Source organism: Scyliorhinus torazame, chromosome 5 (genome assembly GCF_047496885.1).
Source record: "Scyliorhinus torazame isolate Kashiwa2021f chromosome 5, sScyTor2.1, whole genome shotgun sequence".
In the NCBI taxonomy this organism is placed as follows: domain Eukaryota; kingdom Metazoa; phylum Chordata; class Chondrichthyes; order Carcharhiniformes; family Scyliorhinidae; genus Scyliorhinus; species Scyliorhinus torazame.
In genome coordinates this window covers 206,145,562-206,170,019 of record NC_092711.1, presented here as the reverse complement: position 1 = coordinate 206,170,019, position 24,458 = coordinate 206,145,562, and positions in this window count along the sequence as shown.

Genomic DNA, 24,458 nt, shown 5'->3' with positions numbered 1-24,458 from the left:
GAATGTTGCCTGGTATGGAGGGCATAAGCTATGAGGAGCGGTTGAATAAACTCGGTTTGTTCTCACTGGAACAAAGGAGGTTGAGGGGCGACCTGATAAAGGTATACAAAATTATGAGGGGCATAGACAGAGTGGATAGTCAGAGGCTTTTCCCCAGGGTAGAGGGGTCAATTACTAGGGGGCATAGGTTTAAGGTGAGAGGGGCAAGGTTTAGAGGAGATGTACGAGGCAAGTTTTTTACGCAGAGGGTAGTGGGTACCTGGAACTCGCTACCGGAGGAGGTAGTGGAAGCAGGGACGATAGGGACATTTAAGGGGCATCTTGACAAATATATGAATAGGATGGGAATAGAAGGATACGGACCCAGGAAGTGTAGAGGATTGTAGTTTAGTCGGGCAGTATGGTCGGCACGGGCTTGGAGGGCCGAAGGGCCTGTTCCTGTGCTGTACATTTCTTTGGTCTTTGTTCTTTGTTGTTCTTTGAGGCACGGAGTGAAAGGCCAAACTGGTTTATTTTACACTAAAAATAAAACTGCTACTGCGGCACACAAAACAAACTTCCCAGCCCAGGACTATCGGGAACTGCCGGCCCAGGTCCGGGAGCTACATTTAAAGGTCCCGCGACCGAGCTTCAGCCCGCTTTCCACGGAAACTCAGAATCTACAAAGCCCCCAGGGAGATCCAGCAGCGGGACCAAGTTGTGGGCAGCTGGAGTTGACTCAGGACATTCGCATTGGCAATGTGTGCTCCGGGACAGTGCTTGAGAGAGTAGGCCGCTTACAAATGTTGGATTCAAGCTGAGGCAATGGGGAAATCGCTTTATCCTCTTTGAAAAGGCCCATCAGGGGTTTATGGACTGTAGAATTGTGAAACATCGGCCGTAGATATGTGGATGGAATTTCTTCAACCCAAAAATAACAGCTATCCTTCCTTTTTGATCTGTGAATGGCATCTTTCCACATCTATTTATTTTATTTTTCCAATTGAGTGGCAATTTAGTGTGGCCAATCCATCTACCCTGAACACCTTTGGGTTGTGGGAGTGAGACCCACGCAGACACGGGGAGAATGTGCAAACTCCACATGGACAGCGACCACCATCTTTCCACATCTGCCAAGGTGCCGGATGCATATAATTATAGATCTCTCTGTGCCATCGTCCTGTTGATGGGAAAGACTACTGTTATGGGCCAGGGTTTAGAAAACTCCAAAGTATATCACGGAGTTCACCTGACCCACGACTTTTTATTGATTTTGGTTATCGGGAGCACAGGGTCCACTCTCCAGGTGTTATGCAACAGAGACCTTAAGTATTTTTAAAACAAAACAATGTTTATTCTATGAACCCAGTTAACATTTTATAAACACACAGTAAATATCTTATCAACCACCAACACATGTAACCCCACAGATACAATACTCTAGGTAACCCTTAATACCTTTCCTAGTAACATTCACAAGTTAAACCCTTTTTAAACAAAGACAGCAGGTTTAAATTCTCTACTTTGAAATCATCAAGTGAGCTGAAGACATTCTTTAGCTTATAGAGAGAGAGATCATTACACATCTGCTTGCTTTGAATACAGCTCTCCAACTCTGAGAACGAAACCAAAAACAGCCACAAAGCAGCTTTTCATCTCAAAACGAAAGTAAAAAGACAGAAAAACAGCCCAGCTCCACCCACACCCTGACATCACTGCAGCTATTTGCTAAACACCCATTTCTTAAAGGTACGTCCACCTGTCACTACCCTTACTCCATATGGAGAGGCATCGTCTGTTAATACCAGTTCTCTCTTCAGGTCATAATGAGCCAGGATGTTTGATGATAGTAACTGCTGCTTCACTTTCATGAAGGCTTCATCCTGTGGCACCTGCCATGACCTCTTCTGGTGTTTTTTTAACAGTGTGTGCAAGGGTGACAATAAAGTGGCCAAGATTGGGTTAAATTTTGCATCATAGTTTTTGTTGTAATGCGACATGATAGATCCCACACACTAACTGGTCATGTAGCATCTTGATCAGAGATGGGCCAAACTCGCACCAATATGGATGATAATGGTATAGTGTAGGTTAGATAGCTTTTGTTTCGGTGCAACATCGTGGGCCGAAGGGCCTGTACTGCGCTGTATTGTTCTATGTTCTATGTTCTATTCAGCCAGCTTTCTTAATCTAACCAAGAATTCTCTCTTGGGTTCCCCAGGAGTCCTCCCAGACAGTTTGAATCAGTAACACTGGAGGATTATGGATGGCTTGGGATCGTAATTGTTCTTTATTAGATCTTGCTTTGGTTGCGCTGGTCAAGGAGACACAGCCTGAGTGATTGAGACACAGACAGAGTGAGAATTTGGTAATTTGGTGCAGTGAGGTAACCAGGAAAGGTAAGTGGTTAATCTAATTGTGCTGTTTTTCAGTTAAAAGTGCAGTGTAGATTAGTGTCTGATTGGCTGAAGCTGCCCCTACCCTAATTGCTGAGAGGCAGTTATCTGGCAGTCACCTGAGGCCTGTTAAGGGGCACAAAGGTACACATTGTATTCTTCTCTTTGAAGTTTTAGTGTGAGTCATCCTAAAGTCTGTATAAAAGACAGACAGAAAGCGCACTTAGTAAGCGTTGCACTGGTCAAGGAGGCACAGCATGAGTGAGTGAGACTCAGACAGAGTGTGAATTTGGTAATTTGGTGCAGTGAGGTAATTCGGTGAAGAGAGGGAGGAGGTGCTTTTTCCCGACTGTTTTGTTCTCTCTTTCTTCGGGCCTAATTTTGGGAGCCGTTCGGAGGAGGAGGAGCAGCCTCTGTGAGTATAAAAACCTAACGGTAACTTCCTGTTTTCCAGGTTTTTTTCCCAAAAGTGACGTCAGAGGGAAGCTGTGATCTGATTGGTTGATAGCAAATCTGCCCCAAATTTAAAAAAAACACAGCTAAACTCGTAAACTTAAATTAAACAAATTAATTAGTTAGTGATGGCTGGTCAGGTGATGTGCTTGAGCTGATTGATGTGGGAGCTGGCAGATCCCATTGCGAGCTGCAGCAACCACATCTGCAGTAAGTGTTGGCTGCTCGAAGAGCTCCGGCTCAGAGTTGGTGAGCTGGAGTCTGAGCTTCAAACACTGAGGCACATCCGGGAGGGGGAGACTTACCTGGACACTGTGTTTCAGGAGACAGTCACACCTGTCAGAGTAAGTGGTTTAAATCCTGCCAGTGGCCAGGGACAGCAGGGTGTGACTGCAAGTCAGGCAGGTAAAGGGAACCAGCAGTCAGGAACTCAGGAGCCTCAGCCCTTGACCCTGTCCAACAGGTATGAGGCACTTGCTCCCTGTGTGGATGGCGAACAGGGCTGCAGGAAGGATGAGTCAGCTTACCAAGGCACCATGGCTCAGCAGGCCATTCAAGGGGAGGGAGTAAATAGGCAAGTTGTAGTTGTAGGGGATTCTATTATCAGGGGGATAGAAAGTATCCTTTGTGAGCAGGATAAAGAGCCCCGCATGGTATGTTGCCTGCCCAGTGCTAGGGTGCGGGACATCTCTGACCGGCTTGAAAGGATACTGGAGAGGGAGGGGGAGGATCCAGTTGTTGTGGTCCATGTCGGTACCAACAACATAGGCAAGTCTAGAAAAGAGGACCTGTTTAGAGATTATAAAGAGCTAGGATTCAAATTAAAAAACAGGTCCTCAAGGGTCATAATCTCCGGATTACTGCCACGTGCAAATTGGCATAGGGAGGCAAGAATAAGGAAAGTTAACACGTGGCTGAAAGAGTGGTGTGGGAAAGAGGGGTTCCTTTTCATGGGACACTGGCATCAGTTTTGGGACAGGGGGGACCTATACCTTTGGGATGGTCTCCACCTGAACCGAGCTGGGACCAGTGTTCTGGCAAAAAGAGTAAATAGGGTGGTCAATAGGACTTTAAACTAGAGATTGGGGGCGAAGGGAAAGTCAGGGAACCAAGAGGTGAAGTAATCAGTGGGAAGCATAGCTGCTTAGGAATACAAAAAAGCACAAAAAGACAGAACTCAGGAGAGGTTACAATAGTCCCCATCCCACAAAATATGACACAGTGTATGGAAAGGCTCAGTAAACCAAGGTCCACCACACTAAGAAAACAAAAAGGGATGGTCAATAGAGAATTAATGATGCTATATTTAAATGCGCGCAGTGTACGGAACAAGGTAGATGAGCTTGGGCCCAGATTGTGACTGGCAGGTATGATGTGGTAGGCATCACAGAGACGTGGTTGCAGGGGGTTCAGGACTGGCATTTAAACATCCAGGGATTCACAACCTATCGAAAAGACAGAGAGGTGAGCAGAGGGGGCGGGGTTGCCTTGTTAATTAGGAATGAAATTAAATCAATAGCACTAAACGACATAGGGTCAGATGATGTGGGGTCTGTGTGGATAGAGTTGAGGAACCACAAAGGCAAAAAAAAACATAATGGGAGTTATGTACAGGCCTCCTAACAGTGGTCAGGACCAGGGGCACAAAATGCACCACGAAATAGAAAGTGCATGTCAGAAAGGCAAGGTCACAGTGATCATGGGGGACTTCAATATGCAGGTGGACTGGGTAAATAATGCTGCCAGTGGACCCAAGGAAAGGGAATTCATTGAATGTTTACAGGAGGGCTTTAACAGCTTGTGATGGAGCCCACGAGGGAACAGGCCATTCTGGACTTAGTGTTATGCAATGAGCCAGACTTGATTAAAGATCTTAAAGTAAGGGAACACTTAGGAGGCAGTGATCATAATATGGTAGAATTCAATCTCCAATTTGAAAGAAAGAATCAGATGTAAAGGTGTTACAGTTAAATAAAGGTAACTACAGGGGCATGAAGGAGGAACTGACGAAAATTGACTGGGAGCAGAGCCTAGTGGGAAAGACAGTAGAACAGCAATGGCAGGAGTTTCTGGGAGTAATTGAGGACACAGTACAGAGGTTCATCCCAAAGAAAAGAAAGGTTATCAGAGGGGGGATTAGGTAGCCATGGCTGACAAAGGAAGTTAGGGAATGCATCAAAGCAAAAGAGAAAGCCTATAATGTGGCAGAGAGTAGTGGGAAGTCAGAAGATTGGGAAGGCTACAAAAACAAACAGAGGATAACAAAGAGAGAAACAAGGAAAGAGAGGATCAATTATGAAGGTAGGCTAGCCAGTAACATTAGGAATGATTGTAAAAGTTTCTTTAAATACACTAAAAACAAATGGGAGGCAAAAGTAGATATTGGGCCGCTCCAAAATGACGCTGGTAATCTAGTGATGGGAGACAAGGAAATAGCTGAGGAACTAAATAAGTACTTTGCGTCAGTCTTCACAGTAGAAGACATGAGTAATAGCCCAACAATTCAGGAGAGTCAGGGGGCAGAGTTGAATATGGTAGCCATCACAAAGGAGAAAGTGCTAGAGAAACTAAGAGGTCTAAAAATTGATAAATCTCCGGGCCCAGATGGGCTACATCCTAGAGTTCTAAAGGAGATAGCTGAAGAAATAGTGGAGGCGTTAGTTATGAGCTTTCAAAAGTCACTGGAGTCAGGGAAAGTCCCAGAGGATTGGAAAATCGCTGTTGTAACCCCCCTGTTCAAGAAGGGAACAAGGAAAAAGATGGAAAATTATAAGCCAATTAGCCTAACCTCGGTTGTTGGCAAGATTCTAGAATCCATTGTTAAGGATGAGATTTCTAAATTCTTGGAAGTGCAGGGTCGGATTAGGACAAGTCAGCATGGATTTAGTAAGGGGAGGTCGTGCCTGACAAACCTGTTAGAGTTCTTTGAAGAGATAACAAATAGGTTAGACCAAGGAGAGCCAATGGATGTTATCTATCTTGACTTCCAAAAGGCCTTTGATAAGGTGCCTCACGGGAGACTGCTGAGTAAAATAAGGGCCCATGGTATTCGAGGCAAGGTACTAACATGGATTGACGATTGGCTGTCAGGCAGAAGGCAGAGAGTTGGGATAAAAGGTTCTTTTTCGGAATGGCAACCAGTGACGAGTGGTGTCCCGCAGGGTTCAGTGTTGGGGCCACAGCTGTTCTCTTTATATATTAACGATCTAGATGACGGGACTGGGGGCATTCTGGCTAAGTTTCCCGATGATGCAAAGATAGGTGATGGGGCAGGTAGTATAGAAGAGGTGGGGAGGCTGCAGAAAGATTTAGACAGTTTAGGAGAGTGGTCCAAGAAATGGCTGATGAAATTCAACGTGGGCAAGTGCGAGGTCTTGCACTTTGGAAAAAAGAATAAAGGCATGGACTATTTTCTAAACGGTGACAAAATTCATAATGCTGAAGTGCAAAGGGACTTGGGAGTCCCAGTCCAGGATTCTCTAAAGGTAAACCTGCAGGTTGAGTCCGTAATTAAGAAAGCAAATGCAATGTTGTCATTTATCTCAAGAGGCGTGGAATATAAAACCCAGGGATGTACTTCTGAAGCTTTATAAAGCATTAGTTAGGCACCATTTAGAATACTGTGAGCAATTTTGGGCCCTACACCTCAGGAAGGACATACTGGCACTGGAGCGGGTCCAGCGGAGATTCACATGGATGATCCCAGGAATGGTAGGCCTAACATACGATGAACGTCTGAGGACCCTGGGATTATATTCATTGGAGTTTAGGAGGTTGAGGGGAGATCTAATAGAAATTTACAAGATAATGAATGGCTTAGATAGGGTGGACGTAGGGAAGTTGTTTCCATTAGCAGGGGAGACTAGGACCCGGGGGCACAGCCTTAGAATAAAAGGGAGTCACTTTAGAACAGAGATGTGGAGAAATTTCTTCAGCCAGAGAGTGGTGGGTCTGTGGAATTCATTGCCACAGAGGGCGGTGGAGGCCGGGACGTTGAGTGTCTTTAAGACAGAAGTTGATAAATTCTTGATTTCTCGAGGAATTAAGGGCTATGGAGAGAGCGGGTAAATGGAGTTAAAATCAGCCATGATTGAATGGTGGAGTGGACTCGATGGGCCGAATGGCCTTACTTCCGCTCCTATGTCTTATGGTCTTATAGATCCACAAGCTCGTCGAACGATTCAGTGTCAGGGGCTGCAGGATAATTTAATCTCTTCATAATGTCCACATGAAGGATAGTTGAGGAAAATGTGGGACCTATCAAAGATGAAGAATGGACCTTGTGTGAAGAAGCAGAGGAAACGGGAAGAGCTGTAAACAAATGTTTTGTCTCCATTTTCACAAAGGAAAGGGATGATGCCAATATAATAATCCAAGAGGAGCAGTGTGAAACATTCGGTAAAATAATCGTAATGAGAGAGGAAGTGTTGGAATCCTTGAAAGTGGATGTCAGCAGGGCTGGATGGATTGTTTCCTAGGAAGTTGAAGGAGGTCAGGGAGGAAATAGCAGATGCTCTGGGATTATTTTCTAATCTTCACTAGACACAGGGGAGGTGCTGGAGATCTGGAGGAATGCAAATACGGCTTAGTTATTTAAAAAGAGTATGAAGGAAATGACAAACAACTATAGGCAAGTTAGTCTTACTTTGGTGGTGGGCAAGTTGTTCAAATTAATCCTGAGAGATCGGCCAAACTGTCACTTCGAAAGGCATGGACTGGTCCGGGATAGTCAGCATGGCTTTGTTAAAGGAAGGTCATGCCTTACGAATTTGATTGAGTTTTTTGAGAAAGTGACAAGGAGGATCGATGAGGGTAGTGCAGTGGATGTTGTCTGCACTGATTTTAGTTAGGCATCTGACAAAGTCCCGCATGGCAGACCGGTCAAAAAGTAAAAACCCATGGGATACAGGGTAATGTGGCGAATTGGATCCTAAATTGTCTTAGTAACAGGAAACAAAGGGTAATGATTAATGGCTGCCCTTGCGAATGGAAAGCTATTTCAAGTGGCGTTCCACAGGACTCAGTATTGGGACCCCTGTAAACAGGGGTAATTTAGACTGTACTCGTTGGAGTATTGTGAGAAGTTTTGGGCCCCATATCTAAGGAAGGATGTGCTGGCCTTGGAAAGGCTCCAGAGGAGGTTCACAAGAAGGAAGTCTAGAATGAAGAGCTTGTCGTATGAGGAACAGTTGAGGACTCTGGGTCTGTACTCGTTGGAGTTTAGAAGGATGAGGGGGGGATCTTATTGAAACATACAGGATACTGCAAGGCCTGGAAGTAACAAGGAGGATTGATGATGGCAGTGCCGTGGATGCTGTCTACCTGGATCTTAGTAAGGTATTTGACAAGGTTCCACAGGGCAGACTGTCAAATAAGTAAAAGCCCTGGAGAATGTGGCAATTTGGATCCAAAGACACCGAGTGATTCTGGTGGAACCCACAAACATGCACAAAATAAGGTGAGTGAAGGTTTCCTCTTCTGGAGATGGGAATGTCTTCAGACAGTATTGGGCATTACCTTTTCCAGGTAACAAATCATGCCCGAAGGCAAAGTGAAATGAAATGCTTTGATTTCTTTACATTCCATTTGAAGATGATATACAGTCCTGAAAATTCATGATATGAGGCACAATCGAGCTATGTTTCCACATTAATCATTCTTCGAAGTTTTTTTTGCCGCACTATTTCTTTGAAAAGATACAAAACATTGAGCTACACTTAAACCTATTATGGAATGAACATTGCATACTGAGAGTCTAAACAGAATTGACACGGCAATGTTCAAACTAACATAAGCAACCAAAGAAACAAAGGGAATATTTTGTCATATAAAGATGTTCTGATGTCCTCCTATGTTCACAGAATTGTTATGGTGCAGAGGAAGGCCATTCAGCCCATTGTGACTGCACCAGCTCTCCAAGTGAGCATTCTGACTTTGTGCCATTCTCCTGCCTTATCCCCGTACCCTTGCATACTGTAGTTATGTAGGTACACAGGGTGGACATGTGTACAAATTCTAAAAACAGGAAGGAAATATGACCACTTCAATTTTTTGTAAACAATTTTGATTGAAAGAATACTAACAGGATCTCTAAATCTGCTGTAGCCGCTGAAGTAGGCAGACAGGGTTTCAGTTTAATATCTGTCCGAAAGGATGCATCTGCAACAACACAGCATTATTTCAGTACTCTCAGCGTAGATTGCTTAAGCCCATGAGTGGGGCTTGAATCCACAACCTTCTGACTTCGAGGATTAAGTGCTATTGACTGAGTTAACTGGATATCCACAGGGTAGTTCCTCGGCACACGACATGGGGCAACATTGATCCTGAACTGAAAGGAGGTACAGTGCAAGAGAATGAACACTCAAAGTAATCCTTTAACTGCATGACAGTCGCAGTTGCCCATTTTTGTAGCCTGCACTGATCCAGTTTGAATGCACCTGGAAATGGGATCAAACTCGTGTGTGCAAAATAGGGGCAGTGCTGCACACAGTGTGCCTGTCTCTCATGAAAGCACCACCTCTGAACAGTTCTAACACTGGGCGGTCACCGCTGAAAGAGTTCGGGGGTGTGTTAAGAAACCGGGTGCAGAGTGGGTGAAGCTGGAAGATCCTGCATAGGAACGTCGCTCTGAGCCCTAGCCACAGCCGCTCTCCCATCGCTCCCCAGCCAAATACTAAAGCCCAGTGGTAGAAGCCACACTCCAGATGTGGTACCAAATGAGGCAACAATTCGACCTAACCAAAATGTCCACTATGGCCCCCATCCGCAACAACCACAGGTTCACTCCCGCTACAATGGAAGCCACCTTAAAAAGGTGGAGACAGGACGAAGGGACTCTGACGGTTAGGGACATGTACACGGATGATAGAGTAGCGACCTGGGGGAATTTCCAGAGAGGTTCCAGTTACCAAGAGGAAACAACCTGAGATATATTCAGGTCAAAAACTTCCTCCGCAAAGAAACAATGACGTACCCCAGATACCAGGATGCTGGCGACCGAAGGAAGGGAAATTGTGCGGATATGTATGGGCGACTGTTGAGGAGGTAAGCTCCCCAATGGATGAGACGAGGAAAAAATGGGAGGAGGAACTAGGCTTAGAGATAGGGGGAGGACTCTGGCTCGAAAGGATGCGAACTTCATGCCCCCATGCGCAGGGTTGAGCTTAACGCAGCTATGCACAGAGCACAGAGCACACCTAACCAAAACTGGAATAAGTGGTTTATTTCCGGAGGTGGAGGACAAATGTGAATGGTGCTAGGGTGGCCCGGCCAACCACACCCACATGTCCCTGTCTTGAGGCCATGCCTAAGGTTGTGGGTGTGAGGGTGGAGCCATACATAAAAGTGATGGTCTTCGGGGTATCAGAGCAGCCAGAATCTTCACGGGGAGGGGAGCCAATGCCCTACCCTTTGGTTAGACGTTTAGCTGTTGTTGCATAAAGAGCCAAAGGTTCTGCTCCTTTCACAAACACTTTTATTTTACTTTAACAGACTCTGCACAAAACTCTATCATCACTTCACCTGAAGCCTCTTTACATATCAGTGCCAATTATTGGATACTTAACATAAATGCGACAACTAATTGGAATATCTCTTAACCCATTACTTAACACCTTTGACTCCCTGATCGCCCACCGGAGAATCCTGCTCAGTCCTGACGTAATTTCTCAGGCCGGAGAATATAAAATTCACCATCCATGGGTCGAAAGGAGGCTCCCACAGGAAGCAGTTCACCAACTTGTTTCAAGACCTGTTCGTAGCCAGCAACCAGTCGAGTAAGGCGGGAAGAAGGGGTGGGTTGGTGCAGACGAACCATGGGACAGAGAGGAAAAGGAAGGAGCGGCAGGGAAGCACACAAAAAGAACATGAGGGATAAGGGATGAATCTGCAGGGGAACGGTCTGAGGGCAAGTTAAGACCCAAACCAAACTGTAAATAGACACTTGTCAATACGTGCGTTGGCCATATTGGGGAATGTAAAATATGTATGTCGACTAAAGGGGGGATCACAGCCACAGTTGCAGTGAAGACACTTGATTGTAAATATATGTGTTGGGTTTTATTTGCCGTGGTTTTATAATTTATGAATTGTTGGAGATAAAATCTGAAAATTCAATAAAAATATATTTTTTTAAATCAAAGCACCACATCATCAGTTTGAGCCAGTGTGGCAGAAACAGAAATTTCCGTCTTAACTGATCATTTAAAAATAGCTAAGTTACAAAATGAAACACCGATACTCAGTCAGCAGGAACACAGATAGCTGGTAAAAGCATTGCCAGCTGAGAAGACACTTCAAATAAGTCAATGAACACAGCTTTCCTGACAAATTTCCGTAATCCCAAGCATTTGTACAATAACTACCGGAGTCGGAGGACTGTCTCTTTCGAAAAATAGATGTCAACCTTGTTTCATAATCATTATCGTTATCAAGAGGTGAAGTGTCACCACAATATTGATGGGAGACTTGAATCAAAGCAGATGGAAAATGCCATCGGCACAGTTGTGCATCTACATAAAAGAGAAAGGAACTTTCATAATTCAGGACCTTCTTCAGCTTTTGATTTATTATGGGGCTGTGAACTATAGGCATTCCATTAAAACTATTCTCATGTAATTGCCAGCCAGCTGCTTACACACATTTTACAGGGAGGGACTAAAGATTTTGACACAGGCTTTTAGCTTTCCATGATCAATGGAATTAATCATAGAATCCCTACAGTGCAGAAGGAGGCCATTCAGCCCATTGAGTCTGCACTGGCCCATCAATCCCCTGCCCAATCCCCGTAACTCCATCGAACCTTTGAACACCAAGCGGCAATGTTATCATGGCCAATCCACCTAACCCGCACATCATTGGACTGTGGGAGGAAACTAGAGCACCCGGAGGAAGCCCACGCAGATACAGGGAGAAAGTGCAAACTTTACCTTAGTTAGGCCACACTTGGAGTATAGTGTTCAATTCTGGTCGCCACACTACCAGAAGGATGTGGAGGCTTTAGAGAGGGTGCAGAAGAGATTTACCAGAATGTTGCCTGGTATGGAGGGCATAAGCTATGAGGAGCGATTGAATAAACTCGGTTTGTTCTCTCTGGAACGAAGGAGGTTGAGGGGCGACCTGATAGAGGTCTACAAAATTATGAGGGGCATAGACAGAGTGGATAGTCAGAGGCTTTTCCCCAGGGTAGAGGGGTCAATTACTAGGGGGCATAGGTTTAAGGTGAGAGGGGCAAGGTTTAGAGTAGATGTACGAGGCAAGTTTTTTACGCAGAGGGTAGTGGGTGCCTGGAACTCGCTACCGGAGGAGGTAGTGGAAGCAGGGACGATAGGGACATTTAAGGGGCATCTTGACAAATATATGAATAGGATGGGAATAGAAGGATACGGACCCAGGAAGTGTAGAAGATTGTAGTTTAGTCGGGCAGTATGGTCGGCGCGGGCTTGGAGGGCCGAAGGGCCTGTTCCTGTGCTGTACATTTCTTTGTTCTTTGTTCTTTGTTTGTACAGTAACCCAAGGCTGGAATCAAACCCGGGTACCTGCCACTGTGAGGCAGCAATGCTAACCACTGTGCCACCCTGCCGCCCAAATATACAGTGTTGGTTTGGTTACTGTACTTCCTTGGGAACATTTTCCAAACTTATTTCACACGATGCAGCTCATCGCTGACCAGGCCAGCATTTATTGCCCATCATTAGTTGCCCTTGAGAGTTGATGGTGAGCTACCTTCTTGAACCACTGCAGTCCCTAAGGTGTAGGTACACACATGGTGCTGTCAGGGAGAGAGTTCCAGGATGGTGAAGGGACCCTAGTTCCAAGTCAGAATGTTGTGCTGATGTATATATTTTTTTCTATAGCATACACAAATGTGAAACTTCAGTTTGTATGCAGTGTTCTATCAATATGTTATTTCTTCTTTCAGAGATGATATTTTGGGTGTCGGCATCCGACATATTTGCCAGTCAGTGACATGTTGTGATTGAATGGTGTCATGTGGGAGTACCTTTAAGAAATGGGTGTTTATAAATGAGGATGTATGTAAATATCTGCAGTGAGAGTACCTTTAAGAAATGGGTGTTTACTACTGCAGTGATATCAGAGAGTGGGTGGAGCTGGGCTGTCTGTCAGCTTTTTACTTTCATTTTAGGCTGTTTGCTGCAGGGTGTGTTTTAGTTTCGTTTTCAGTGTTGGAGCTGAAGGCAGACCAAGCAGGTGTACTGCTGTTCTCTCTGCCATCAAAAGACTATCTCTTGATCATTTAGTGAATTCAGAATTATAAATGTTCTCAGTAGTGAATGTGAACCTAATGTGCTTCTGGTGAAAGGTGTTTTAAGTCTTATGGATGTTAAAAGGAAAGCTTAAAGGATTACTTAGTGTTGTAGTTTTTGGGGGTTGTATTTGAATTAATGGTTGCTAAGATGTTCACTGTATGTTTTAAAAAAGGTTAACTTGAGTTCACAGAATAAACATTGTTTTGCTTTAAAAAATACTTTTCCATTTCTGATGCACCACACCTGTAGAGTGGGCCGTGTGCTCCCAATACCACAATCTATTAAAAGTTGTGGGTCAGGTGAACTCCATGATACACTTTGGGGTTCTCTAAACCCTGGCCCATAACAAATTGGGGGCTCGAGGGGGATAAAAGTCTATATTGTATTGGCTTTGTGAACTTAAACTCAGAGAGGGGTATTGTGAGCATATTGTGGTTGCTTTTCAGATGTTGTATTCTAGTTTAAGTAGGGAGTGCGTTGTGGGCAATGGCTCTTTCAGAGGCTCTGAAGTTCTTGGGGGTGGAAACGGTCACACGAGTACCTTACGGACATAGACTAAAAACAGACTGTTAGATTTTGCAAAAACATTGCAGTTAACATTACCTGACAAAATGCAAAAAGATGAGGCCATTATGGTAGTGGCTAAGCATTTAAAGTTGCCTGAGATACAGTTTGACTCATTGGAAATAGCAAAATTCAGTTGTAAATTAAACAAATGGAACATGAGAAAGAAGTAAAGCAGATTGAATACGAAAGAGAGAGAGGAAAAAGAAAGAGAAAGAAAGAGAGAGGAAAAAGAAAGAGAAGAAAGGAAAACAGAAAGAATAGACCTAGCAGAACAAAAAGAAAGAGAAAGGGAGATACAGATCAGGGAAAAAGATAAAGAGAGAGAGTTTGAACTTCAGAAAATGGCCATGAAACATGACAGTCAGTTAAATTTGGCAGGCGTAAAGGGAAACGTACAGTTGGATGATGGTGATGAGGATAGTGATAAAGAGCGCCATAGTCGAAGGCTTGGTGGGGATCTATTTAAATATGTCCAAGCATTGCCAAGGTTTGACGAGAAGGATGTGGAAGCCTTTTTCATTTCATTTGAGAAGGTAGCTAAACAAATGAAATGGCCACAGGACATGTGGATATTACTGATTCAAACAAAGCTGGTAGGTAGGGCTGGTGAAGTGTTTGCATCACTACCGGAGGAGGTATCTGGGATGTATGAGGAGGTGAAAAAACCCATCTTAGGTGCATATGAACTAGTGCCTGAAGCCTACAGACAAAGGTTCAGAAATTTAAGGAAAGAATTTGGTCAAACATACATGGAGTTTGAAAGGATAAAACAGTAATTTTGATAGGTGAATAAGGGCTTTGAAAATAGACCAAACGTATGAAGCTCTCAGAGAAATTATACTTTTGGAGGAGTTTAAAAATTCAATTCCTGATGTAATGAGAACTCATGTGGAAGAACAGAGGGTTAAAACTGTGAGGTTAGCAGCAGAAATGGCAGATGATTATGAATTAGTTCATAAATCAAAGCTTGGTTTCTGACATCAGTTTCAGCCGGTGAGGGATAGAAACTGGGGACATGAGAAATACTCAAGTGGTAAAGGTAAAGGTGATCTGATGGGAGATAATGAGGAGAGTGTACCTCAGATTAAAAAAGAAACCCAGGAGAGTGGAAAAGAAATGAAAAAATTTCAAATGTTTTCACTGTAATAAACTAGGCCATGTAAAGTCACAGTGTTGGTGGTTGAAGAAAAGCACTGGGAAGGCTGATGTGGTAAAACAGGATGAGACAGTGGGATTTGTTAAAGTGGCAACTGAAAGCCCAAGTGAAGTGAAGGAGGTGCAAAAGATTGTACAGCCTGATCAAGAGGTAATTGATAAGAAGGTGCCAGATCTCGTTAAAGAATTTACTTGTGTGGGTAAAGTTTACTCATGTGTATCAGGAGGAGCAGGTAAAGAAGTCACAATTTTAAGAGATACGGGAGCTAGTCAATCTTTGATGGTAAGAGATGAGGATTTATGTAGTTTGGGAAGAATGTTGCAAGAAAAGGTGGTAATATGTGGATTTCAGGGTGAGGGGAGTAGTGTTCCATTATATAAGGTAAGGTTGGAAAGTCCAGTGAAGAGTGGTGAAGTGGTAGTAGGAGTAATGGAGAAACTATCTTGTCCAGGAATACAGTTTATCATGGGTAATGATATAGCTGGATCGCAGGTGTGAGTGATGCCTACTGTGGTTGATGAGCCAGTGGAAAATCAGACAGCTGAAGTGTTGAAGGACGAATATCCTGGGATTTTTCCGGATTGTGTAGTAACAAGGTCGCAAAGTCACATTTTAAGACAAGAGGAGGAATCAAAGAGTGAAGGTGAAGTTGAAGTGCAATTGTCAGCAACGATTTTTGATTAGATGGTTGAAAAAGAACAAGAATAGGTGGAGGATGAGGCGGATATTTTTAGTTCAGGAAAATTGGCGGAGTTACAACAAAAAGATATAGAAATAAAACGGATGTATCAGAAAGCATACACGGAAGAGGAATCTGCGTGTATACCAGAGTGTTATTACCATAAAAGTGATGTCTTGATGAGAAAATGGAGACCTTTACATATGCAGGCGGATGAAAAGTGGGCAGAAGTTCATCAAGTAGTATTGCCGGTAGGGTATAGAAAGGAGGTGTTGCGAGTTGCACATGAGGTACCAGTGGGAGGTCATTTGGGAATAAGGAAAACTCAAGCTAAAATCCAGAAACACTTTTATTGGCCTGGACTACATAAAGATGTAGTTACATTTTGTCAATCATGTCACACATGTCAAGTGATAGGGAAACCTCAAACAGTGATAAAACCAGTGCCCTTAATACCCATTCCAGCATTTGAGGAACCTTTTACAAGGGTCCTAATTGATTGCATAGGACCGCTTCCTAAACCAAAAAGTGGGAATCAATATATTTTGACTATAATGGATGTGTCTACTAGGTTTCCAGAGGCCATTCCAGTACGTAATATTACAGCTAAAACGATTGTAGAGGAATTACTTCAATTCTTTCCTAGACATGGACTACCCATAGAAATACAATCGGATCAAGGATCAAATTTTACCTCCAGGTTATTCAAAGAAGCTATGGATAGCTTAGGAATAAAACAATTTATATCAACTGCGTACCATCCAGAATCGCAGGGAGCGTTGTAAAGGTGGCATCAGACATTAAAGACAATGTTGAGGGCTTATTCTCAAGATTATCCAGAGGATTGGAATAAAGGAATTCCATTCATACTGGTTGCAATTAGGGATGCATCTAATTAGTCAACCAAATTTAGTCCATTTGAACTAATTTTTGGTCATAAGGTAAGAGGACCACTTAAATTGATTAAGGAAAAATTGTTGAGTGAGAAATCAGAAATTCCATTATTGGATTACATGTCAAATTTTAGGGAACAATTAAATAGAGCAGGTGAATTGGCTAGACAATATTTAAAAGTTGCACAACATGTGATCAAACGGGTAGCGGACAAGAAATCCAAAGTTCGTTGTTTTGTCAGTGGAGATAAAGTTTTAGTGTTTAGTGGTAGGTAAACCTTTAAAAGCTAGGTTTTGTGGACCTTATCAGATTGAAAGGAAATTAAGTGAGGTGAATTATGTGGTAAAAACACCAGATAGAAGTGTGTCATGTGAATATGCTTAAAAGGTACTTTGAAAGGGAAGGAGAGAAAAAGGAGGAGGTTTTAATGATTCTAACTCAAAGTGACAAACCAAATCCAGATGACTGTGAATTTGACATGCCCCAATTAAAATTGAAAAACGAGGATGTTCTTAAAAATTGGGATAAATTGTTGAATTCCCATCCAGAGGAAAAACAGGCTGACCTGAAAGAGTTATTGATATCACATGGGCAAATTTGTAGAGATAAATTGGGAAGTACTAAAATGGCTATACATGATGTAGATGTGGGAAATGCTGTTCCAATCAAACAATATCCTTATAGACTTAACCCATTAAAATTCGCACAGGTTAACAAAGAGATTGAGAGTATGCTTTAAAATGGCATAATTGAAGTGGGTCGCAGCCAATGGAGCTCAGCCATAGTGATGGTACCTAAACCAGACGGTACCCAACGGTTGTGTGTGGACTACAGAAAGGTTAATGCAGTTACAAGAACGGACTCTTATCCTAGCCCACGTTTGGAGGATTGCGTTGAGAAAGTGGGACAATCAGCTTTTATTTCCAAACTGGATTTACTTAAAGGTTACTGGCAGGTACCTTTATCCGAAAGGGCAAAGGAGATTTCAGCTTTTGTGATTCCAGATGGTATATACCAATTCAAAGTTATGCCATTTGGCATGAAAAACGCCCAGCCACATTTCAACGGTTAACTAACAAAGTTGTTTCAGGATTACCCAATTGTGCGGGATACATCGACGATCTGGTCATTTTCAGCCAGAAATGGAAAGAACATTTAAAACATCTGATGGAGTTATTTGATCGACTTCAGGAGGCGGGTTTGGTGGTAAACCTAGCCAAAAGTGAATTTGGAAAAGCCCAAGTCACTTTCCTTGAGGAGTTTCCATTACCCTCAAGGCGATTTATTGGCAGAGTGGATTTGATCGAACAGTTGTGCAAACGTTTTGTAGCGTGGTTGCTCCACTGATGGATATGCTGATGGCCTGAAAGTTGTGATAACCAATTCTCCGGTGTTGGAGAATTACAAGGGATTCTGTGATCAGATTGAACGAAAGTATCTGACTTTAAAGAGAAATGCCGAGACGTAGAGAAATGGACAGATCGTGCAGAGACCTTCTTGTCCAAAGAGACTGTCAATTGAGAAGGATTTCAGTTGGAGGAAGAAGAAAAGAAAATAAATGACTATATTATTATACCTGTTTGCGTGTGTTGTTTTTCTTTGAAACAAAAAAGTATATTTACTGTGTGCATTTCTTAAAGGATGGTGAAAAGGTGAAAAATGAAACCATCTTGAAGTTGATGGTTTATTTTTTTTTTCTTGGTGGGAGGTGTCATGTGAGAGTACTTTTAAGAAATGGGTGTTTATAAATGGGTATGTATATAATTATCTGTAGTGAGAGTACCTTTAAGAAATGGGTGTTTACTGCTGTAGTAATGTCAGAGAGTGGGTGGAGCTGGGCTGTCTATCAGCTTTTTACTTTCGTTTTAGGCTGTTTGCTGCAGGGTGTGTTTTAATTTCCTTTTCAGTGTTGGAGCTGAAGCCGACCAAGCAGGTTTACTGCTGTTCTCTCTGTCATCAAAAGACCATCTCTTGATCATTTGGTGAATTCAGAATTATAAATGTTCTCAATAGTGAATGTGAACCTGATGTGCTTTAGGTGAAAGGTGTTTTAAGGATGTTAAAAGGAAAGCTTAAAGGATTACTTAGTGTTGTAGTTTTTGGGGGTTGTATTTGAATTAATGGTTGCTAAGATGTTCACTGTACGTTTTAAAAAAGGTTAACTTGAGTTCATAGAATAAACATTGTTTCGCTTTAAAAAATACTTTTCCTTTTCTGCTGCACCACACCTGTAGAGTGGGCCGTGTGCTCCCCATACCACAATCTATTAAAGGTTGTGGCTCAGGTGAACTCCATGATACACTTTGGGGTTCTCTAAACCCTGGCCCATAACAATGGGTATAATAGAGAATAAAAATGCACATCTCAACTCCTAAGAGACTCAATTTGCTGAATGTACAATGGCAATCGAGCAACTACCTCGGCAGGTCTTGGGGAAAATGTTGATTTGTGAACTCCAGATTCCCAAATGGTGAAACACCAAGTATCATTGAGGAGAATCAGTGAAGCAGAGAGGGATAATGCAAACAGCTCGCACTGAAAATCTTCCTTATTGAACAGACCAGACGGGGCGATTCTCTCGCCGCCTTGTGCCCGACCCAGATTGCACTATGTCAGAGGAATTCTGGGAGAGGCTGAAAACAGAATGTGCGCCAGACGTCAAAGAGTGCGCGATGCCCCTGGCCTGCTCCAGCTGACGTCATCTGGTTCACACCTTCATTGGGAATGAAACAGATTAGCACATTAAAAGTAGAATTTAAATATTCAAAACCTATTTTGAAGCCTAATTCTCCCGGCTCCTATTGCTCTCCCACCTGCTGCACCGGCATCCGGGCAACAGGGCTCGCGCGGAGGAACATAGCCCCCCCCCCCGCTGGTTAAACCCGCCTGCCGATTGGTAGGCCCCGATCGTGGGCCTGGCCACCGTGGAGGCCCCCCACAGAGTCGGACCCCCTCCTCCCCTACACCAGGACGGCTACCGCAGCATGAAGGCCGAGGTCCCGCCGGGTAGGAGCACACGCGACCGTGCCGGCGCCATTGGCTCCAATTCTCCGGTCGCCGGAGAAGAAAACCTGGCATGAATGGGCCACATACTCCTAGCCTTGCAGGGGGCTAGCAGGGACCCAGCGTATATCTAGCAGCTTTTGCTGCAGATACGGCCTCTGCACGTCCGGGTTGGAGGCCGCGCATGCGCACGGCGGCGGCCTCCGGCGGCCGTGCCATACTCCATGGCGGACTCCATGGCTGGACACTAAAAATTGACTTCCTGATTGGCCACGTGTCAAAACATTGTCCCGGCCGCATATAAGAACAACAAAGAATAAAGAAATGTACAGCACAGGAACAGGCCCTTCAGCCCTCCAAGCCCGTGCCGACCATGCTGCCCGACTAAACTACAATCTTCTACACTTCCTGGGTCCGTATCCCTCTATTCCCATCCTATTCATGTATTTGTCAAGATGCCCCTTAAATGTCACTATCGTTCCTGCTTCCACCACCTCCTCCGGTAGCGAGTTCCAGGCACACACTACCCTCTGTGTAAAAAACTTGCCTCGTACACCTACTCTAAACATTGCCCCTCTCACCTTAAACCTATGCCCCCTAGTAATTGACCCCTCTACCCTGGGGAAAAGCCTCTGATAATCCACTCTGTCTATGCCCCTCATAATTTTGTAGACCTCTATCAGGTTGCCCCTCAACCTCCGTCGTTCCAGTGTGAACAAATCGAGTTTATTCAACCGCTCCTCATAGCTAATGCCCTCCATACCAGGCAACATTCTGGCAAATCTCTTCTGCGCCCTCTCTAAAGCCTCCACATCCTTCTGGTAGTGTGGTGACCAGAATTGAACACTATACTCCAAGTGTGGCCTAACTAAGGTTCTATACAGCTGCAACATGACTTGCCAATTCTTATACTCAATGCCCCGGCCAATGAAGGCAAGCATGCCGTATGCCTTCTTGACTACTTTCTCCACCTGTGTTGCCCCTTTCAGTGACCTGTGGACCTGTACTCCTAGATCTCTCTGACTTTCAATACTCTTGAAGGTTCTGCCATTCACTGTATATTCCCTACCTGCATTAGACCTTCCAAAATGCATTACCTTACATTTGTCCGGATTAAACTCCATCTGCCATCTCTCTGCCCAAGTCTCCAAACAATCGAAATCCTGCTGTATCCTCTGACAGTCCTCATCGCTATCCGCAATTCCACTAACCTTTGTGTCGCCTGCAAACTTACTAATCAGACCAGTTACATTTTCCTCCAAATCATTTATATATACTACAAACAGCAAAGGACCCAGCACTGATCCCTGCGGAACACCACTGGTCACAGCCCTCCAATTAGAAAAGCATCCTTCCATTGCTACTCTCTGCCTTCTATGACCTAGCCAGTTCTGTATCCACCTTGCCAGCTCACCCCTGATCCTGTGTGACTTCACCTTTTGTACTAGTCTACCATGAGGGACCTTGTCAAAGGCCTTACTGAAGTCCACATAGACAACATCCACTGCCCTACCTGCATCAATCATCTTTGTGACCTCCTCAAAAAACTGTATCAAGTTCGTGAGACACGACCTCCCCTTCACAAAACCATGCTGCCTCTTACTAATACGTCCATTTGCTTCCAAATGGGAGTAGATCCTGTCTCGAAGAATTCTCTCCAGTAATTTCCCTACCACTGACGTAAGGCTCACCGGCCTGTAGTTCCCTGTATTATCCTTGCTACACTTCTTAAACAGAGGAACAACATTGGCTATTCTCCAGTCCTCCGGGACATCACCTGAAGACAGTGAGGATCCAAAGAAGGCCTCAGCAATTTCCTCTCCAGCCTCCTTCAGTATTCTGGGGTAGATCCCATCAGGCCCTGGGGACTTATCTACCTGAATATTTTTCATTCGCCCAACACCTCGTCTTTTTGGATCTCAATGTGACCCAGGCTATCTACACACCCTTCTCCAGACTCAACATCCACCAATTCCTTCTCTTTGGTGAATACTGATGCAAAGTATTCATTTAGTACCTCGCCCATTTCCTCTGGCTCCACATATAGATTCCCTTGCCTATCCTTCAGTGGGCCACCCTTTCCCTGGCTACCCTCTTGCTTTTTATGTATGTGTAAAAAGCCTTGGGATTTTCCTTAACCCTATTTGCCAATGACTTTTCGTGACCCATTCTAGCCCTCCTGACACCTTGCTTAAGTTCCTTCCTACTTTCCTTATATTCCACACAGGCTTCGTCTGTCCCCAGCCTTTTAGCCCTGACAAATGCCTCCTTTTTCTTTTTGACGAGGCCTACAATATCTCTCGTTATCCAAGGTTCCTGAAAATTGCCGTATTTATCCTTCTTCCTCACAGGAACATGCCGGTCCTGAATTCCTTTCAACTGACACGTGAAAGCCTCCCACATGTCAGATGTTGATTTGCCCTCAAACATCCGCCCCCAATCTATGTTCTTCAGTTCCCGCCTAATATTGTTATAATTAGCATTCCCCAATTTCCCCCAGGGCAGCACGGTAGCATTGTGGATAGCACAATTGCTTCACAGCTACAGGGTCCCAGGTTCGATTCCGGCTTGGGTCACTGTCTGTGCGGAGTCTGCACTCCGATTTCCTCACACAGTCCAAAGATGTGCAGGTTAGATGGATTGGACATGATAAATTGCCCTTAGTGTCCAAAATTGCCCTTAGTGTTGGGTGGGGTTACTGGGTTATGGGGATAGGGTGGAGGTGTTGACCTTGGGTAGGGTGTTCTTTCCAAGAGCCGGTGCAGACTTGATGTGCTGAATGGCCTCCTTCTGCACTGAAAACTCTATGATAATCTATGAATTTAGCACATTCACGCTAGGACCACTCTTATCCTTGTCCACCAGCACTTTAAAACTTACTGAATTGTGGTCACTGTTCCCGAAATGCTCCCCTACTGAAACTTCTACCACCTGGCCGGGCTCATTCCCCAATACCAGGTCCAGTACCGCCCCTTCCCTAGTTGGACTGTCTACATATTGTTTTAAGAAGCCCTCCTGGATGCTTCTTACAAACTCTGCCCCAACATTGTGACTGCACCCTTCTTATTCCTGATCTCTACCCAGAGAGCCTCACTGCCCTCTGAGGTGTCCTCCCATAGTACAGCTGTGATATCCTCCCTAACCAGTAGCGCAACTCCGCCACCCCTTTTACATCCCCCTCTATCCCACCTGAAACATCTAAATCCTGGAACGTTTAGCTGCCAATCCTGCCCTTCCCCCAACCAGGTCTCTGTAATGGCAACAACATCATAGTTCCAAGTACTAATCCAAGCTCTAAGTTCATCTGCCTTACCCGTAATACTTCTTGCATTAAAACATATGCACTTCAGGCCACCAGACCCGCTGTGTTCAGCAACTTCTCCCTGTCTGCTCTGCCTCAGAGCCACACTGTCCCTATTCCATATTTCTCCCTCAATACTCTCACCTTCTGACCTATTGCTCCCGTGCCCACCCCCCTGCCATACTAGTTTAAACCCTCCCGTGTGACACTAGTAAACCTCGCGGCCAGGATATTTATGCCTCTCCAACCCACCTGCCCGCCGGTCGGCCCATCCCCGACCAGGGTGGCTGTGGACTGAGTCCTCAGCCGCCACGCTAGTATCCCAACCGGCCGGACCATATTAGATCCACGCCGCCGGGACTTCGGCCGGTCGGAGGATGGAGAATTGCGGGGCGTGCCTCCAGCAATGGCCGCAGGTAAGTGCTTTGCGGCACCTGGAGAATCGGTGAACCGGCGCTGGTCCCAATTCTGTTCGCCATATTGGATTCCCCATCCCGGCACGGGCCGCGATTTCGCCGTTGGAGTGCGGAGAATCCAGCCCCATGTGCGATGACCACGCCAAGTTGTCAATCACCCAATTCTCCTATTTCTATGCTCACGGGCACTGGGGATTGGGTGCAATCAAGAGATTGCTGCTTTAGAAATCTTGCTTTTCAATCTGCTTCCTAGTTCTCGAAAATCTGCTTTCAGGACCTCTTCCCCTTCCCTGCCTAAGTTGTTCATTCTAATGTGGACCATGAGCTCTGGTTGCTCACCCAACCACCCAAATGTCCTGCAGCCGTTTTGTGATATCCTTGACCCTGGCATCAGTGAGGCATCATACCATCCTGGAGTCAGGTCTATGGGCACATAAAACTTTTCTGTTCCTTTAACTAATAAGTCCCCTTTCACTACTGCTCTTCCTTTCTTCTTCCTCCTTTCCTGTACAGCTGAACCACCCATGGTACCACAAACCTGGCTCTGACTGCATCCTTCAAGGAACTAATGCCCTCACCATTATCCAAAATGGAAAACCAATTTGTGAGTGGGACTCTTTGTGATTCCTGCACTATCTGTCTGATTCTCTCGGACTGCTTGGAAATCACCCATTCTCTTTTTTCCTCCATGCTCCCAAGTTGCAGTGTGACCGCCTCTCTGACTGTGCTATCCAAGGAGCTCTTAACTGCACAGAGGTGCCACAGTGATTCTCGCCGCTGCTCAAGCTCTGACAGCCAGAGCTGGTTTTGTTTCCTGCACATGTGGCCGTCCATGTCAACAGTTGTGCCCATTTTTTCCCACATACTACAGGACGTGCATTCCATGCCTAAACCTTCCTTCACTTACATCAACTTTATTTTACTTTTGTTTAGTTATATTACTTGTTTTACTTGGCATTGACTTAACTTTACTTCCGTCTTGCTTGTGTTTCTTCCTTAAACCTAAGATTTAAATTTAAGACGTAAATCTAAATGATTTTCAAATTTTCAGCTGTTTAAAGATAAACCCTAGCAGCCGTTTCTCATCAATCAATAAAATTACGGTTTTCATGTGACGTCCCTCTGATTTGTTTTTAAACTCAGCCAGCTCCCGAGCAGGGCAAGTCTGGTTCTATCTGCAGGCAAAGCTATGTTAAAGCCCAAGCCTCATAATTTCTTTCATTTGTTCCTGAGTAGGGGCGACACCTGCAAGTCCCATTCTCTCTGCTCCCTGAAAGATGTGTTTTCAAGATAAATGAGCAAAATATCTAACTGACCAACCACCTATCTGAGTTCCCATTAAA